Raw genomic sequence first — 13,344 nt, 5'->3', positions numbered from 1 at the left:
CGCTCCAGTGCATGGACCACGGAGATGACACGATCCGCTCCGACCGGTGAGTTATACTTAGTAACACAGCAGCATCTGATCGAAGGGCATCAATGAGTGGAGAAAGAGGTAGGGGGACTGGGAGATAATACTCCCTTCTCTAGGGTGAGTGATGTCACAGGCTGCTAAAATAAACGCATATAAAACACCGATCACCATACATCTGTACTTTGTAAGTTACAGGGTCCATTTAATTATAGGGCAGGGATTTCATTTCATGTGTGATCAGAATACACATGCCTCTGTGTATGTAATTATATGAACTGCTATTATGGCTGTGAAAGCTTCATTTAATTTTATTTCACAAAGGCTACATTGTTTGCATTACCATACAACTAGCAATTCATCTATTAAACAGGAGTTGGTTATGATGCAATCATGCTGTTACACAAAGTCTGATTTGTGGTTTGTACCTTGTTATTATTATTTATTGATTTATATAGCACCATAATATTATATTAATTATATATTAATAATATATTATAGCCTGTAGAGTAGACAAGCGATTATCATGGATGTATTTTTATTTTTTGTAAATCAACAATGGATCTAACAAATGAATGGTCTCTACATGGCTATGATAACTATAAGTATATAATGTAAAAGGAGCATCTTTTCTGCTGCAAGGATCACTTGTGGTGCATAAACCAGTTCTGTTTCCATGGTGATGGAATGCATTAATGCTCTGATGTGCATTAGTAAATGTAAAGAAAATGTTCTTTGTTAGCAATGCCATAGGGGAAAAAATGCACATTTATACAATATTCCAGAATCTCCCTATGGTTCTTTGTCCTTACCTCACCCTTTTGTGTGTATATTCTCCAGTGACTTCTATATACATTAGCAAGTTAGTACAGGGTAACAGACATCACATGTTTACCCCTAATATGTAAACACACTGACATTTCACCATTCTGTTTTTACAATGACATGAGTGTGCTTTGCTTGAATTTTCCATTTTATATATAAAAGATCAACAAATGTTTATGATGTGCAATTGTCTACAAATGTATATGATCTTTATGGACCTTTCAGGAATGTGATGGCAGGGTTCAGACAGGTTATGTTCATACAAATAAAGTTAGCTGTTCAAAAGAAAATGGAGCATGGTGCATGAACCAATGGGACTAGAACTCACTTTTATACTCATTTGACAAAATACATTTAAAATGAACACAATTGTATTTCTGAAATAAATAAATCAATTATGGAAATATGATGGAACCTGGCCAAGATGTAATGGCCTCCAACCTTATTTCCATCATTTAGAAATAATGCTAACCCATTTAGAGGAACATTCTTATTTGAAATATCAAAGATAACTATTGTTTCTCAGATAAACAATGTGCCGCTGCAAGGGTCCATTCCATAGCGAAGGGAGGCATATCAGTTGTAACCTAATCATGGTTTTACAGTCAGCAATACCAGTTGCGTCCAGTTTTAGAATAAGGTCTTTGACCCATAACATTATTTTTGGCAAATATAACATATATATATTGGCTGAGAAATTAAAGTAAATCTACATGCAATGATGACTTGCAGTGAAAATTGTTTTTTTGTGGAACAAATAAACAAAAACAATGTGTTCCTTGTTGATCTAAATCTATATGAACATTTTTGAAGTGTCTTTTAAAACCCACGAATTCCAGCTAAGAAGCACAGTGACCAAATTTGATGACAGATAAGAACCATTATTCGTGATGTAAAGATTCAAACCTTAATCTGTTCCTGGTATCATCTTAATTTTTTTTAAATGTATATATATATTTTTTAAAACAAAACATTTATGCTGGCACATTTTAATTATTTGGGTTTTTGTAGATGGCTTCGAATGATAACCGTAATGAGGAGATTCCTGAAAATCTCCAGCCTGGAGACCTGATTGAAATATTTCGACCGGCCTATCAACACTGGGCCCTGTACCTTGGTGATGGCTATGTCATTAATGTTGCGCCACTGGGTAGGACCTTTTGAAGTTTTGTTTATTTGTCAACCTGTCTTGCCCTATTCCTTTTTTTGCCACAATGACCACACTAATAGCACAAAACCATTTTTCTAGAAGGCCAGGGCATAAGATGTTAGTATTTTCTAGGAGGCCAGTTGCTGTCAAGAACCCTACATTCTACTCTTTATATTCTACTTGTAGAAGTTTGAAGGGATGGGCACATATTTATGTTGTTGGTTAAGGTAATTAAGGTAAGGGTAATCTTGTGTCGTAATTTGAGCTGTATTGGTTGGTATCTACAAACTAATGCCTCCTTTTTATGAACTTCTCACCAAATAAAGGCTCTTGTTATGGGTACTCTACAAACCTATTCTATGCTATGAAAATGCAATGGACATTGGGGAGCATCTGAATATGTACATAGATCAAAAAGGGTGGTTTGCACAATGGTTCACATATTCTGTTTTCATTTACAGAGGAAACACCAGCTGCTTCTCTTTCAAGTGCCAAGTCTGTGTTTAGCAGGAAGGCCCTTGTAAAGATGCAGCTCTTGAAAGATGTGGTTGGAAATGATACTTACAAAGTAAACAATAAATATGATGATAAGTACACCCCACTCCCACCTGAGGAAATCATCCAGCGAGCAGAGATACTTATCGGTCAAGAAATATGCTATGACCTTCTGGGGAACAACTGTGAACATTTTGTGACACTGCTTCGCTACGGAGAAGGAGTATCTGAACAGGTATTACAGTCTCTTTTCTGTTCTGAACCATATAGGCAACATTTATTTAGTGTAATTCTGTTATAAAACAAAACAGAAAACAGATAGAAGGTTACAGCCCAATATCAAGTGTTAATCCTAACCTTGTGGGGAGGTATTAGTGTATTTCACAGGGGCTCAATTTATAAAAAAGAGAGGATATGAAAGCAATACACTTCACATTTAGTTCTTCCCTGTGTGGCGTTTCTGTATGTGGGGCGTGCATGTTGGTCCAAGTGGTCACAGTTGCTCGGTAAGCGAAAGAGCAAGGTTTCAGTTGTTTTAGCTAAAATAGCAAAGCAAATTGAGTTTGCTTTACTGATCACTGAAAGAAACAAATGGTCAGAAGTGTTTGGCTGTCAGATTGTAATTTTTTAGACTAAACCAAAGATGTGACCTTTTTTCATAGGATATTCTGATTGCGCTTTAGAAACATAAGGGAGTATACGATTACAATGATCTCCCATTCAATTACTGTACATCTTGCTTCTTCTGCTTCAGCTTTTTCTAGTTGCCAGCTTTTGCCACAATACTCAATTCAAAAGTGAATGCAAACTAATAATTCAATAAGGAATATGAATGTTAAATTAGTTTAAAAAAAATAAGTAAATGTTACTTTCGAAATATATTAGGATTAGGTTTCATTCTAGGGAACCAATTATAGTACTCTTTCTTTTGCAGGCAAATAGAGCCATCAGCGCCATTGGATTTGTAACGGCTGCCGCTGGGGCCTTTTCACTTCTTGGCATATTCCAAAACAAATCCAGGCAAGGACGCTATTAACAGAGAACAGAATAACAACCAGCACAATAACTGCCTAAATTAAACTGTGCACTCTTTACATACAATTTTAATTTATGAGATTATTTGTAAATCACAAGACCTTGCTTAATTTGTATATTTTCCAAAGCAAGATAAACGAAAAATAATTTTGATACTGGAATGAATGTGTGTTTCATTATTTGCTATGTGTTTCGTTTTTATTAAATTGTAAAAAAGCATGAACTTTTTTCTTTAAAAATAACAGGCATTTTGAGCTACCTTTTTTTTTAAGCTTCTGTATGGTAAATCCAGGGGCCTGCTGAAGCATGTGCAATGGGGGTACTGTACATTACCTAGAGATAATAGTGCAGTATCTTGCATTGTGATACGAGTGTATCTGTTAGTGTATGGTGTGAGAGTGAATGTGGGCGTTGGTGCATCGTGTTAAAAAGATCTGAACTGGGATGAACTGAAACGGATATTACGACCCAGACCTTCTCGTCCAACATCAGTGCCTGACCTCACAAATGCTCTACTGGATGAATGGGCAAAATTCCCACAGAAACATTCCAAAATATTTGGAAAGCCTTTCCAGAAGAGTGTAAGCTGTTATAGCTGCGAAGGAGGGGGGGGGGGGCAACTACATATTAATGTCTATTTATTCAGAATGCAATATCATTAAAGTCCCTGTTGTTGTAATAGTCAGGTGTCCCAATACTTTTGTCCATATAGTGTATAGTAAAGAAAAGGTTGATGTGCAAAACACTCTGCACAACTGCCTTCTCGGTCTGGGTACATGATCTGGCAATGTAGCCAGTTAGTCAGGCTACATCTTAATTTTTGTTCTTTATCAGGATTCGGTCCTGAACCTGATCACGAGAGGGTAATGCACCCCAAGGTCCGTGCATTAACACAAAATGACTCAGTAGCCCTGCTGGAAGACAGGCAGCTGCTGGGAAAATTAACATTTCCACAAAAAAATCACATTGACCAATCCCTGACAAAAAAATTGCCTCTAAAACACAAAACATTAAAAACATAAGCAAGGCAAACACAAGCTATGGATTTCAATACTGTATCTTGTTATGGTTTTATTTCACAATTGGGGTTAAAGAAACATCCACACACAAGTACTTCTATAAGTTATCTTTTTAATGATATTAACACCTGTGCTGCAAATCTGAGTGAAATATGAATAAAAGTGAATTTGCATTATTTTGTATATTTTATTGCTCATTGGGTTTGTTAAAAAAAAACAAAAAAAAAACCCATCACATACAGTTAATTACGAATAGACGTCTTTGTCCCTCGTTAGTATTATTAAACAGGAAACATATTTTCTTTGGGCTCATAGATAGTTTTCTCTGTTAAAGAATCAAAGGCTGGATTTTCATACATTTGTCTGTTGATGTACTCTCCGCGGGTTCCGTGGCTAAGGTAGTCTGTCCGGTTTTCTGGAGGCCAGTTTGTGTCTTTTTCCAGCATTCTTTGCAACCTCTTATACTGACTTTTTGATTTGTAGTTGAAAATCCTCTTTATTATCAACCATAAATTTCTGTTCTCAATGAAACCCTCCTGAGAAAAACAAATGCATTTTAACAAATTACCGTGCTTGAAACTATATTTTGGTGTTAACCAGTCAAGTCATGTTCATACCAAACATCGTAAAAAATGGCCAATGTTAACACTGCTATGGCAATGGACGCAATCAGTCCATAGGCCAGAAATATATATGCATACCCAGAAACTGGGAGTCCCAAATATTCACACTTTAATAGTTCATCATTAGGTCTAGACTGATGAAACCCAAGCAGCCCTATCTGCAAAATGATGTTTGTGTGGCCACTGGCTGGATACGGTTTTGTACTCACAAAGACTGTAGCCACGCATATGCAGCCAGTAGCCACACACTGCAGCGGCCCACTCGGAACTTGCCCAGTGTGCCAGATTGTAATTACAATCTGTCTCTACTATACTCTTTTTTCCCCTCTTATTACATGTCTTATGTTAACTATACATTTACATAAACTGCACATCTTGGGAGCATCCTATATTTATTTTTATTATGATACTTTGAGAATTATAAAAATTAGCAAAGTTTGTTAAGTGTCAATAAGCTGTTACCAAAAATTATCAAATCATTCATATTATTACTCTCTATATAATAATTGTTAATAATGTTACAATAATACCTCAACAATGTAGCTAACGGCAAACAGAACAGCCACCATAATAAAGACGTTGCCCCTCCAGTAATAGGGTGTACAGATCAGCTGTGGAGAGAGTGCAAAAGAGACCACGTTTAAGTAGAAATGGAAATGTCACACTTCTGGAGAACCAGCTTTCAGATAGACCCCATGCAGTTAATCAAGACTAACTTCACAACGACAGTGATGTACTATGCCTAGGGTGGCAGGTCTAGGGGCTGGCGATTCCCCCTGCTGCAAAATCTTGGGGCAGACCATCCTCTTGGGTGATCAGGACCCCCAGTATGCCACTGGGCCGGTTACAAAAGATCTCTGATCTCCCCAACCTCCCCATTAATATCAGTAGAAAAAACTGTGTGGGATACACATTTTCCTGTAAGTTTTTCCATGGGGATGGCAGAATTTTGTCCAGCTTTATAAGAAACCTGAAGTGTCAACTCATCATATGTACCATAATGGATATAATAGCTGTGTTCCCCTTAAATTAATGTTCTGTATAATCCGAATCTTCGCTATGAAACTACAGTAATGTCTTCTCCAACTTCCCAGCTTCTTTGCTTGCACAAGGTGCATACTGGTGAGAACATGTGTTATACTCACTAGTACCAGCCAGCTTCAACGCTGGCTTGAACAAAGGTTTCTCATACTGAAATCATCTAATGAGACCCCCACATACACGCACTGAAAGCACTCTTGTTAATCTCAGTGTAACAGCTTCACTGTCAGTGATTAGCTAACAGTTTATGCAGAAATTGGGCAATAGAGGGAGAGGCAAATGCATCGTTTTAAAAAGGTAAATGCATTTTGCTTTCTTACGAAGTACTTGAATATGAATCCTTCATAGGTATAGGAGATGTATGGGGCAGTGGAATGACCGTTTAAAAAATAGAGTAGAGATAAGATAACAAAGTAGATTATTCAATATAAATCCTGAGAACGGAAAGTTACAGTATCTCACAAAAATGAGTACACCCCTCACATTTTTGTAAATATTTGATATATTTTATGTGACAACACTGAAGAAATGACACTCTGCTACAATGTAAAGTAGTGAGTGTACAGCCTGTATAACAGTGTAAATTTGCTGTCCCCTCAAAATAACTCACACAGCCATTAATGTCTAGACCTTGGCAACAAAACCGAGTACACCCCTAAGTGGAAATGTCCAAATTGGGCCCAAAGTGTCAATATTTTGTGTGGCCACCATTATTTTCCAGCACAGCCTTAACCCTCTTGGGTATGGAGTTCACCAGAGCTTCACAGGTTGCCACTGGAGTCCTCTTCCACTCCTCCATGACAACATCACGGAGCTGGTGGATGTTAGAGACCTTGCGCTCCCCCACCTTCCATTTGAAGATGCCCCACAGATGCTCAAAAGGGTTTAGGTCTGGAGACATGCTTGGTCAGTCCATCACCTTTACCCTCAGCTTCTTTAGCAAGGCAGTGGTCGTCGTGGAGGTGTGTTTGGGGTCGTTATCACGTTGGAATACTTCCCTGCAGCCCAGTCTCCGAAGGGAGGGGATCATGCTCTGCTTCAGTATGTCACAGTACATGTTGGCATTCATGGTTCCCTCAAGGAACTGTAGCTCCCCAGTGCCGACAGCACTTATGCAGGCCCAGACCATGACACTCCCATGCTTGACTATAGGCAAAACACTTGTCTGTGTACTCCTCACTTGGTTGCCGCCACACACGCTTGACACCATCTGAACCAAATACGTTTATCTTGGTCTCATCGGACCAAAGGTTCCAGTAATCCATGTCCTTAGTCTGCTTGTCTTCAGCAAACTGTTTGTGGGCTTTCTTGTGCATCATCTTTAGAAGAGGCTTCCTTCTGGGACGACAGCCATGCAGACCAATTTGATGTATGGTCTGTGCACTGACAGGCTGACCCCCCACCCCTTCAACATCTGCAGCAATGCTGGAAGCACTTATACGTCTATTTCCCAAAGACAACCTCTGGATACGACGCTGAGGCCTGTTCTGAGTGGAACCTGTCCTGTGAAACCGCTGTATGGTCTTGCCAACCGTGCTGCTGCTCAGTTTCCAGGTCTTGGCAATCTTCTTATAGTCTAGGCCAGGGGTGTCCAACCTGCGGCCCTCCAGCTGCTGCAGGACTACATCTCCCATACTCCTCAGGTGAATGAGCATTATTGGAGATGTAGTCCTGCAGCAGCTGGAGGGCCGCAGTTTGGACACCCCTGGTCTAGGCCATCTTCATGTAGAGCAACAAGAGTTCTTTGCCATGAGGTGCCATGTTGATCTTCCAGTGACCAGTAAGAGAGTATGAGAGCAGTAACACCAAATTTAACACACCTGCTCCCCATTCACACCTGAGACCTTGTAACACTAACGAGTCACATGACACCGGGGAGGGGAAATGGCTAATTGGGCCCAATTTGGACATTTCCTCTTAGGGGTGTACTCACTTTTGTTGCCAGGGTTTAGACATTAATGGCTGTGTGTTCAGTTATTTTGAGGGGACAGCAAATTTACACTGTTATACAGGCTGTACACTCACTACTTTACATTGTAGTAGAGTGTCATTTCTTCAGTGTTGTCACATGAAGATATAATAAAATATTTACAAACATGTGAGGGGTGTACTCACTTTTGTGAAATACTGTATAATAGTTGGCCCCAGATATACACATGTGGTTTTTAAATAAATATAAACAGCTCAGTATTTCTAGGGTCACATGTTTTAAAAAACCCACACTGAATTTGGAAAATACCCCAGAGAAAAATGTTTGATGAATGAGAACAAAGGCATCACTGAAATACAGAATGTGGCGGCAGATAAGAACACTTTGGCCCTTCTAGTCTGTCCGTTCTTCCTGATGTAAAGACTATCAGGTGACGTGCAATTGAAGAATTACTTTCACTTACACAGTCATCTGTCAAGGAAAGATTTTAGAATCCAGAAATAAAATTACAAGGATGGTTTTTGACGCTGAAAGCTGACTTTTTTGGTACTTACCTCCATGGCTTGGTATACACTTTCAATATCAGCAAAGTAAACAAATATATAGGCCGCCAACTGTGCAGCAATCATGAAGGAAAACACATCTATCACACAAAAAAACATAATAAAAATTAGGTGCTGTACGGACTTTCTTTCTAGTTGCATCTAGGCTGTAATTAGTAAACATGAGGTAGGGGCTGTAACAGTGAATATCACATATGATGACTTAATGTATATTAGAAGGTAAAAATAGGACCCTTTCTAAACAAATGTTCTGCTATTTTTAAACCTCCTACAAACACATGCAGGTAATAATCTTCATTTTTCCTGATGTACCAGAAATACAAAACAATACAGAAAAAAAAACCCAAGATGATAGTTTACAACAGGTTTTAAATCAGAACAATCCCTCATGATTTCGGACCATTGGTAGGTATGTTCTTAACAGTATACCATGAAAACATAGGTCATAGTGACATCATACCCTTACGAAAAAATTACTGCAGTTTTTCTGAAGTAATACTGCAGTTTTTTGGACATGAAAAAACTGCAATACTGCACTTTTACTGCAGTATTACTGCACATTTACTACAGTTTTACTGCATTTGTACTTCACTGTACTGCAGTTTTACTGCAGTTATTTTTGTACGGAAGTACAAATGCAATAAAGCTGCAGTACATTGAAGTACAACTGTAGGTTTGCAATATATAAAAAAAAGTGCAGTAAATGTGCAGTAAAACTGGAGTACAGTGAAGTACAAATGCAGTAAAACTGCAGTAAATGTGCAGTAATACTGCAGTAAAAGTGCAGTATTGCAGTTTTTTCATGTCCAAAAAACTGCAGTATTACTTCAGAAAAAGTGCAGTAATTTTTTGTAAGGGTATAGCAGCAGCTCTTAGCAATCTGCCCTTTAAGGAACTAGGCTTTCAACCTGCCACATACTGGTTCAAAATATTACCTTGTTCAATATGTATTAGTCAATAACAGCTCTAGTGTATGAAGGATTCACTATATGCCATTTCCATGGCTCATCAAAAGATGGTTTAGATAGCATTTAAAATATTGCCGTTTAGCAATATAAATAAATAAAAAACATTTTTTTTATTAATATTCAAATAGTTTTTTAATAATAAATTCTTCTTTGTTACAATGATGGATAGACCACACAAATGTTTCTGGACGTTTACTTACAGTTTGCATACAATGGTTGTCTGAAAGGTTTTCCCTTGGAGAACACAAATTCCACAATGATGAGATTCATTCCACTTATGAACCACATTGTGGTGCTTAAAAATTTTTGATTTGCTAGGGGTTCTTTTTCTTCTGTATTAGTAAATGCAGTGTGGTTTGGTGGGAGACAAGCACTAAAAAATAAATAAAAACACAACTATAATGTTAATAGATTGTTCCTTCCAGGAAATATACAATTATTGGACTATGTATTTTCATTTAAATTAATATATTCATTCAATTTGCTCCTTGTTTAAATACTTTATCTTTTTTCTGAACAAAAGTACACAGTCTGTCATTCTGATCTGTTGACCCTTGTATTTTTACCAGTATCCCATGGAGCCCCAATAACAAAAATGCATGTTAGTTTTTGGAACTCACGCACAAGCCAGCCCTGTATAGTCTACATGCGATATTCTGTGTTCAGAATATCTCCTCCAAGCTTAGTTCCCGGGTGGCAGGAAAAAAGCAACTGCATTTAGGGGATTTCAGCAGAATAATGTATTTGCAAGTGGGGCTAAATGAAAAACAAAACGGATTACTTAACTGTCATATTTATTTAAGTGGCTGTAGTCTTATTTTAAGGGAATATTCCAAATATTGGTTTCATTATTGACTTTGAATTTACATCATTGGTATGATTTGGTTGTCCAGTTGATGTGTTTCCATTGTTTTTGTTGCATATTGTTAGGCCTGGATTTATCTTTTTGTTGCTTCATTTTTATTCAAGTTTACATTTTTATTATATTACTTATTAAAACACTGCTGATGGGGGATATTCTTTAGATAATTGCAAAAAAAACAGATGACAGCGTGGTGGATAATCCTCTAGTCATTATTTCCTTTTTTTCTTAGTCAAGATATACTTTGTCTCAGAACTACTACTTCATTGGAAAAACAACGAGTAAGAACAAAAGAACAAGATTAATTGTGAGCGATCATTTCTGTCCTACTTGCTACATTGCTTTTATACTCATGGTCAGTTACTTTAAAATTATACATGCTTAATATTACCTAAAAATATCCGATTCATTGTACCACGGCTGTTGCTGAACCAATGTGAAACTGGTAGTTTGTACTATAAGACTGAATATGAAATTTAAGACCATAGACAGTAACAGAGGAGGTGAAATAAGCTGTCCAGCAGGTCGGTATGGAGCCAGTACAGGAGCCGGACCAGTTAAACTCACTGCAAAATAGAAAATAAAATACAAAGATTTCCATAAAATTTAGGAACAAAAAGTTATAACATACAATTATGTTATTTAGTTGGTTGCCTAAAGGCACTGGTCTTGTGTAGGGTGACACTGGTAGATATTTCAAGTGTAGGTCAATCATGCATAACTTGCTGCATGGTCATGAGTGGCAGGCCGCACTGGGCCACCTCTGCTAACATACATTTTTCACATGTAGCTCTTAATTTTGTAGAGAAAAAACTGTAAAAATTCCATTATACCAGCACCAGTAATCAATATAAAATATAATACAAAAATGACTGTAGTTCTATTTAATGTAAGTAAGCACCCTGCTTATGCTTAACTTATGCAAACTGCATTTTTATTTATTCTGCATAAATATAAAAAAAAACATGGATTAGCTATAAAAACACCAAAAAAGAAGCTGACCACTATGTGAAGATGGTATTTATTTCACCAACAGGGGCAATGTTTCGATGCTACTATGGGATCTTTCTCAAGGTGTTTTTTTGTGTCTTATGTTTAGATTGGGTGGAGTCCAGCTTGGGCACCTGAATTTTGACTGCTGCCTGACACGGGTGTTATCCCCGATTAGCTATAAAGAGGTAAATATTACGCTTGGGCACCAGGGGGCTCTTCGTGTTCGTCTTCGTGCTCGTCTTCGGGGGGAAAAAAATCTTCGTATTCCGCGAATATTCGCCCGTTCCCGTCTTCTCTTCGGGCGAATATTCGTGGACATTCTTCGTGTTCGGTTTTTCTTCGTTTCCCCGGTTGGTCTCTCGTACAGACTTTTAAAACCCCAATGCTCCAACTTACCCGGCACATCCCACTGGTCTCCCTCCCTGTTCAATTAGTTAAATGTCCGTACGAGCGACTTAATTGGTCGCTCGAACGGACATTTAACTAATTGAACAGGAAGGGAGACCAGTTGGATGAGCCTATTGGTCACCTTCAGGGTCTTCCTCTGGCATCAACCAATTGGTTGATGCCAGAGGAGGTACCTGTAGGCGACCAATAGGCTCATTCGCACTGCCCTATAACCCGTGACGGCGAACCTGCGGATTTCCACTTCCGGGAACTGCCGCGATGCCGCGAAGACAAGGTAAGTTAGAAGGGGGGGAGAGTGGTAGACGAAGACGATCACGAAGCTCTTCGTGGTGTGTGTCTTCGTCTTCATCTACGTTTTACCGCCGCTGTCTTCTCTTCGGCGTGTCTTCGGAACGAACGTGAAAACGCACTCTTCGTGTTCGTTTTCATGTTCGCCCGAAGACGAATGCACAAGTCTAGTAAATATGTTAAGAAAAGACATTCCACTGGTTGCTATGATAACTACACCAGATTACCCAGTTTGCACCTGAACTTTTCATTATACTGTACATATGTATAAAATGGTTTCCAAGCCTCACAGAGATTATTTTTCAGAGAAGGGAATGTTATTTTCACTAACAAGCGCAAAGCATGAAAAAGTTATTTATATCATTCTAGTATGAGTAATGGATAGTAAGACACTCACTCGTTAGCGATACTGTTATAGTGATAGCCACATCTTGCATCAAGTAATGACGATTTCCTAAAATGGTTTGTTCCTGAAGGGGAGAAAATATACAAGATACCAATTTTTAAGATAAGAGGCAGTAAAAAGTACTAAATTGCAGAAAAGGAAACTTTTCTCTAGCACACACCACCCAGTGGCATTTTCCACTCTACGTCGAATAGAGATATGAGGTCATATCTGAGTGCTCAGCAGAGGAAGGCAGTGTGGACATAAGTGGAAGCTGGTGTGCTACCCAGGGCAGGCCCCGCATAATACGATAGGTTTTTGTACAGATTGCTGGAAAATTATACAAAAAAAAGAAAGAAACAGGATATCTGATCCAAGGTTAATGTCAAAAATTAGCATTCAATAAAATATGCCAAGAGTTACTAAGTGACACAATCATTCCAATAAACTGAATAAACTTTTCATTTTGGATTACTCTGTCAATCTGGATCTTGATTCAATGAAAAGCTGTTAAACACTACAAAAGGCTCATAAATACATGAGACTTCTCAGCATCCTGTGTCAGTGATTCAAAGTGAACAACATTAAAACTGTTAGAACCATTTAAAATCAGCTGTGCAAAGACACTTCCAAGTCAAAGCGAAACAATCGCTATTTGGCTATATAATATGTATACTGTTTTCATGGCAAAGGCTATTTCAGCCAATCACTACTCACATTATTAAATTATTTTTT

General features: G+C 38.1%; 1 pseudogene; it reads right to left on the bottom strand.

Moving 5' to 3' along the window:
- Positions 1-4,829: 4,829 nt before the first annotated feature.
- Positions 4,830-13,344, bottom strand: part of LOC149282202 (putative cation-transporting ATPase 13A5) — a 72,879-nt pseudogene continuing 64,364 nt past the window's right edge.

This window comes from Sceloporus occidentalis, unplaced genomic scaffold, assembly GCF_023333645.1.
Source record: "Sceloporus occidentalis isolate IW3139 unplaced genomic scaffold, rSceOcc1.0.p SCAF_121, whole genome shotgun sequence".
Lineage (NCBI taxonomy): Eukaryota > Metazoa > Chordata > Lepidosauria > Squamata > Phrynosomatidae > Sceloporus > Sceloporus occidentalis.
This window is presented reverse-complemented; position numbering and strand designations above follow the sequence as displayed.